Source organism: Balaenoptera physalus (assembly GCF_965194825.1).
Source record: "Balaenoptera physalus genome assembly, chromosome: 3".
Classification (NCBI taxonomy): Eukaryota; Metazoa; Chordata; class Mammalia; order Artiodactyla; family Balaenopteridae; genus Balaenoptera; species Balaenoptera physalus.
Genome location: NC_138890.1, coordinates 16,767,625 through 16,774,386, shown reverse-complemented (window position 1 = coordinate 16,774,386; position 6,762 = coordinate 16,767,625).

The following is a 6,762-nucleotide window of genomic DNA, read 5'->3' as shown; positions in this document are numbered from 1 at the left end:
GATTTTAAATAGGATTTAAAAAAATTTTTCTTTCTCTCATATTTCATTATTAGTGTATAGAAATACAACAGATTCCTGTATATTAATCTAGTATCCTGCAACCTTGTGGAATTCATTTATTAGTTCTAATAGTTTTAGGGTGGAGACTTTAGGGTTCTCTGTGTAGAGTATCATGTCATCTGCAAATAGTGACAGGTTTACCTCTTCCCTTCTAATTCGGATACATTTTATTTCTTTTTCTTATCTGATTGCTGTGGCTAGGACTTCCAATACTATGTTAAATAGAAGTGGTGAGCGTGGGCATCCTTGTCTTGTTCCTGAATTTAGTGGGAACACTTTCAGTTTTTCACCATTGAGTATTAAGTTGGCTGTGGGTTTGTTATAAATTCCTTTATTATGTTGATATCTGTTCCCTGTATGCCCAATTTGTTGAGAGTTTTTATGATGAATGGATGTTGAATTTTGTCAAATGCTTTTTCTGCATTTATAGAGATGATCATGTGATTTTTTTCCTTCTTTTTGTTAAGGTGATGCATCTCATTGATTGATTTGTGAATGTTAAACCATTCTTGTGACCCTGGAATAAATCCAACTTGGTCATGGTGTATGATTCTTTTTATATATTGTTGGATTCTGTTTGTTAACATTTAGTTGAGGGTTTTTGCATCTATATTCATTAAAGATATTGGCCTGTAATTTTCTTTTTTTAGTGTCTTTTTCTGGTTTTGGTATCTGGGTAATGGTGGCATCATAGAATGAATTTAGGAGTGTTCCCTCCTCTTTGATTTTTTGGAATAGTTTGAGAAGGATAGGTATTAGTTCATCTTTATATGCTTGGTAGAATTCCCTTGTGAAGCCATCCAGTCATGGACTTATGTTTGCTGGAAGGTTTTTTTTTGTTTTTGTTTTTGTTTTGTTGTTGTTTTGTTTTTTTAAAAAATAAATTTATTTATTTATTTTTGGCTGTGTTGGGTTTTTGTTTCTGCGCGTGGGCTTTCTCCAGTTGCGGCAAGCAGGGGCTACTCTTCATCACGGTGCGCGGGCTTCTCACTGCCGTGGCCTCTCTTGTTGCGGAGCACAGACTCTAGACGCGCAGGCTCAGTAGTTGTGCCCCATGGGCCTAGTTGCTCTGTGGCATGTGGGATCTTCCCAGACCAGGGCTCGAACCCATGTCTCCTGCATTGGCAGGCAGACTCCTAAACACTGCACCACCAGGGAAGCCCCTGGTTTTTTTTTTTTACAAATTTAATTTCAATTCCAGTGATCAGTCTGTTCAAATTGTCTGTGTTTTCTTGACTCAGTTTTTGCAAGCTGTATGTTTCTGGAAATTTGTCCAATTCTTCTAGGTTTTCCAATTTGCTGGCATACAACTGTTCATAGTACTCTCTTATAATTTTCTGAATCTCTGTGGTATTGGTGGTTATTTCACCTGTTTAATTAATTACTTTGTTTATTTAGGTCCTCTCTCTTTTCTTCTTGATGAGCCTGACTAATAGTTTATTTTGTTTATCTTTTCAAAAACCAGTTCTTGTTTTCATTGATTATTCTATTATTTTTGGTCTCTATTTGATTCATTTTCTCTCTTATCTTTATTATTTCCTTCCTTCTGATGACTTGGGGCTTTGTTTGTTCTTTTTCTAGTTACTTTATATGGTAGGTTAGGTTGTTTGAGATTTTCTTGAGGAAGACCTGTACTGCTATGAACTTCCCTGTTAGAACTGTTTTTACTGCATTCCATAGATTTTAGAAACTTGGGGTTCCATTTTTATTTGTCCAGAAGTATTTTCTGATTTCCTCTTTGATTTCACTGTTGACCCATTGCTTTTTTAGTAACATGTTATTTAGTCTGCACGTGTTTGTTCTTTTCCTGTTTTCTTTCTGTAGTTGATTTCTAGTTTCATACCATTGTGGTAAGAAAAAAGGCTTGATATAATTCTATCCGGAGGGGAGGGGCAAGATGGCGGAAGAGTAAGACGCGGAGATCACCTTCCTTCCCACAGATACAGTAGAAATACATCTACACGTGGAACTGCTCCTACAGAACACCCACTGAATGCTGGCAGAAGACGTCAGACCTCCCAAAAGGCAAGAAAATCCCCAGGTACTTGGGTAGGGCAAAAGAAAAAAGAAATAACAGAGACAAAAGAATAGGGACGGGACCTGCACCAGTGGGAGGGAGCTGTGAAGGAGGAAAGGTTTCCACACACTAGGAAGCCCCTTCGTGGGCAGAGACTGTGGGTGGCAGAGGGGGGAAGCTTCGGAGCCATGGAGGAGAGCACAGCCACAGGGGTGCGGAGGGCAAAGCGGAGAGATTCCCTCACGGAGGATCGGTGCTGGGTGGCACTCACCAGCCCGAGAGGCTTGTCTGCTCACCCGCCGGGGCGGGTGGGGCTGGGAGCTGAGGCTCGGGCTTTGGTGCTAGCCGGGAGGGAGTCCGGGAAAAAGTCTGCAGCTGCCGAAGAGGCAAGAGACTTTTTCTTGCCTCTTTGTTTCGCGGTGCGCAAGGAGAGGGGATTCAGAGCGCCGCCTAAGCGAGCTCCAGAGACGGGCGCGAGCCGCAGCGATCAGCGTGGGCCCCAGAGGCGGGCGTGAGCCGCGGCTAACAGCGCGGACCCCAGACACGGGCGTGAGCCGCGGTTATCAGCGCGGACCCCAGAGACGGGCAGGAGACGCTAAGGCTGCTGCTGCCGCCACCAAGAAGCCTGTGTGCGAGCACAGGTCACTCTCCACACCGCCCCTCCCGGGAGCCTGTGCAGCCCGCCACGGCCAGGGTCCCGAGATCCAGGGACAACTTCGCCGGGAGAACACACAGCGTGCCTCAGGCTGCTGCAACGTCACGCCGGTCTCTGCCACCGCAGGCTCGCCCTGCCTCCTCCGTACCACTCCCTCCCCCCGGCCTGAGTGAGCCAGAGCCCCCGAAGCAGCTGCTCCTTTAACCCCGTCCTGTCTGGGCAGGGAAGAGACGCCCTCAGGCGACCTACACGCAGAGGCGGGTCCAAATCCAAAGCTGAACTCCGGGAGCTGTATGAACAAAGAAGAGAAAGGGAAATCTCTCCCAGCAGCCTCAGAAACAGCGGATTAAAGCTCCACAAACAACTTGATGTGCCTGCATCTGTTGAATACCTGAATACACCGAATCATCCCAAATTCACGAGGTGGACTTTGGGAGCAGAATATATTAATTTTTCCCCTTTTCCTTTTTTTGTGAGTGTATATGTGTATGCTTCTGGGTAAGATTTTGTCTGTATAGCTTTGCTTTCACCATTAGTCCTAGGGTTAGGTCCGTCCGTGTTTTTTTTTTTTTTTTTACTCAAAAAAAATTTTTTTTACTAATAAATGTTTTCTTAATAATTTTTTCCTTATTTTCTATTTCTAGAAATTAAAAAAATTTTAATAAGTTTTTTCATATTTTTTATTTTTAAAAATTAAAATTTTTTTCTTAATAAATTTTTTCTTAATAATTTTGTTCTTATTTTTTACTATAAAAATTTAATAAATCTATTTTTAAAAATTAAAAAAAATTTTTTTTCTGAATACATTTATTCTTAATAATGTTTTTCTTATTTTTTATTATAATAGCTTTATTTTGTTTTATTTTATCCTCTTTCTTTCTTTCTTTCTATTTTTTTCTCCCTTTTATTCTGAGCCATGTGGACAAAAGCTCTTGGTGCTCCAGCCAGGCATCAGGGCTGTGCCTCTGAGGTGGGAGAGCCAACTTCAGGACACTGGTCCACAAGAGACCTCCCAGCTCCACGTAACACCAAACGGCGAAGATCTCTCAGATATCTCCATCTCAACATCAAGACCCAGCTTCACTCAACAACCAGCAAGCTACAGTGCTGGTCACCCTATGCCAAACAACTAGCAAGACAGGAACACAGCCCCATCCATTAGCAGAGAGGCTGCCTAAAATCATAATAAGGCCACAGACACCCCAAAACACACCACCAGACGTGGATGTGCCCACCAGAAAGACAAGATCCAACGTCATCCACCAGAACACAGGCACTAGTCCCCTCCACCAGGAAGCCTACACAACCCACTGAACCAACCTTAGCCACTGGGGACAGATACCAAAAACAACGGGAACTACGAACCTGCAGCCTGTGTAAAGGAGACCCCAAACACAGTAAGAGAAGCAAACTGAGAAGACAAAAAACCACACAGCAGGTGAAGGAGCAGGGTCAAAACACACCAGACCTAACAAATGAAGAGGAAATAGGCAGTCTACCTGAAAAAGAATTCAGAATAATGATAGTAAAGATGATCCAAAATCTTGGAAATAGAATAGACAAAATGCAAGAAACATTTAACAAGGATGTAGAAGAACTAAAGAGGAACCAAGCAACGATGAAAAACACAATAAATGAAATTAAAAATACTCTAGATGGGATCAATAGCAGAATAACTGAGGCAGAAGAACGGATAAGTGACCTGGAAGATAAAATAGTGGAAATAACTACTGCAGAGCAGAATAAAGAAAAAAGAATGAAAAGAACTGAGGACAGTCTCAGAGACCTCTGGGACAACATTAAATGCACCAACATTCGAATTATAGGGGTCCCAGAAGAAGAAGAGAAAAAGAAAGGGACTGAGAAAATATTTGAAGAGATTATAGTTGAAAACTTCCCTAATATGGGAAAGGAAATAGTTAATCAAGTCCTGGAAGCACAGAGAGTCCCATACAGGATAAATCCAAGGAGAAACACGCCAAGACACATATTAATCAAACTGTCAAAAATTAAATATAAAGAAAACATATTAAAAGCAGCAAGGGAAAAACAACAAATAACACACAAGGGAATCCCCATAAGGTTAACAGCTGATCTTTCAGCAGAAACTCTGCAAGCCAGAAGGGAGTGGCAAGATATACTTAAAGTCATGAAGGAGAAAAACCTACAACCAAGGTTACTCTACCCAGCAAGGATCTCATTCAGATTTGATGGAGAAATTAAAATCTTTACAGACAAGCAAAAGCTGAGAGAGTTCAGCACCACCAAACCAGATTTACAACAAATGCTAAAGGAACTTCTCTAGGCAAGAAACACAAGAGAAGGAAAACACCTACAATAACAAACATAAAATATTTAAGAAAATGGGAATAGGAACATACATATCGATAATTACCTTAAATGTAAATGGATTAAATGCTCCCACCAAAAGACACAGACTGGCTGAATGGATACAAAAGCAAGACCCATATATATGCTGTCTACAAGAGACCCACTTCAGACCTAGAGACACATACAGACTGAAAGTGAGGGGATGGAAAAAGATATTCCATGCAAATGGAAATCAAAAGAAAGCTGGAGTAGCAATTCTCATATCAGACAAAATAGACTTTAAAATAAAGATTATTACAAGAGACAAAGAAGGACACTATATAATGATCAAGGGATCGATCCAAGAAGAAGATATAACAATTGTAAATATTTATGCACTCAACATTGGAGCACCTCAATACATAAGGCAAATACTAACAGCCATAAAAGGGGAAATCGACAGTAACACAATCATAGTAGGGGACTTTAACACCCCACTTTCACCAATGGACAGATCATCCAAAATGAAAATAAATAAGGAAACACAAGCTTTAAATGATACATTAAACAAGATGGACTTAATTGATATTTATAGGACATTCCACCCAAAAACAACAGAATACACATTTTTCTCAAGTGCTCATGGAACATTCTCCAGGATAGATCATATCTTGGGTCACAAATCAAGCCTTGGTAAATTTAAGAAAACTGAAATCCTATCAAGTATCTTTTCCGACCACAACGCTATGAGACTAGATATCAATTACAGGAAAAGATCTGTAAAAAATACAAACACATGGAGGCTACACAATACACTACTTAATAACGAAGTGATCACTGAAGAAATCAAAGGGGAAATCAAAAAATACCTAGAAACAAATGACAATGGAGATACAACGACACAAAACCTATGGGATGCAGCAAAAGCAGTGCTAAGAGGGAAGTTTACAGCAATACAAGCCTACATCAAGAAACAGGAAACATCTCGAATAAACAACCTAACCTTGCACCTAAAGCAATTAGAGAAAGAAGAGCAAAAAAAACCCCAAAGCTAGCAGAAGGAAAGAAATCATAAAGATCAGATCAGAAATAAATGAAAAAGAAATGAAGGAAACAATAGCAAAAATCAATGAAACTAAAAGCTGGTTCTTTGAGAAGATAAACAAAATTGATAAACCATTAGCCAGACTCATCAAGAGAAAAAGGGAGAAGACTCAGATCAATAGAATTAGAAATGAAAAAGGAGAAGTAACCACTGACACTGCAGAAATACAAAAGATCATGAGAGATTACTACAAGCAACTCTATGCCAATAAAATGGACAACCTGGAAGAAATGGACAGATTCTTAGAAATGCACAAACTGCCGAGACTGAACCAGGAAGAAATAGAAAATATGAACAGACCAATCACAAGCACTGAAATTGAAACTGTGATTAAAAACCTTCCAACAAACAAAAGCCCAGGACCAGATGGCTTCACAGGTGAATTCTATCAAACATTTAGAGAAGAGCTAACACCTATCCTTCTCAAACTCTTCCAAAATATTGCAGAGGGAGGAACACTCCCAAACTCATTCTACGAGGCCACCATCACCCTGATACCAAAACCAGACAAAGATGTCACAAAGAAAGAAAACTACAGGCCAATATCACTGATGAACATAGATGCAAAAATCCTCAACAAAATACTAGCAAACAGAATCCAACAGCACATTAAAA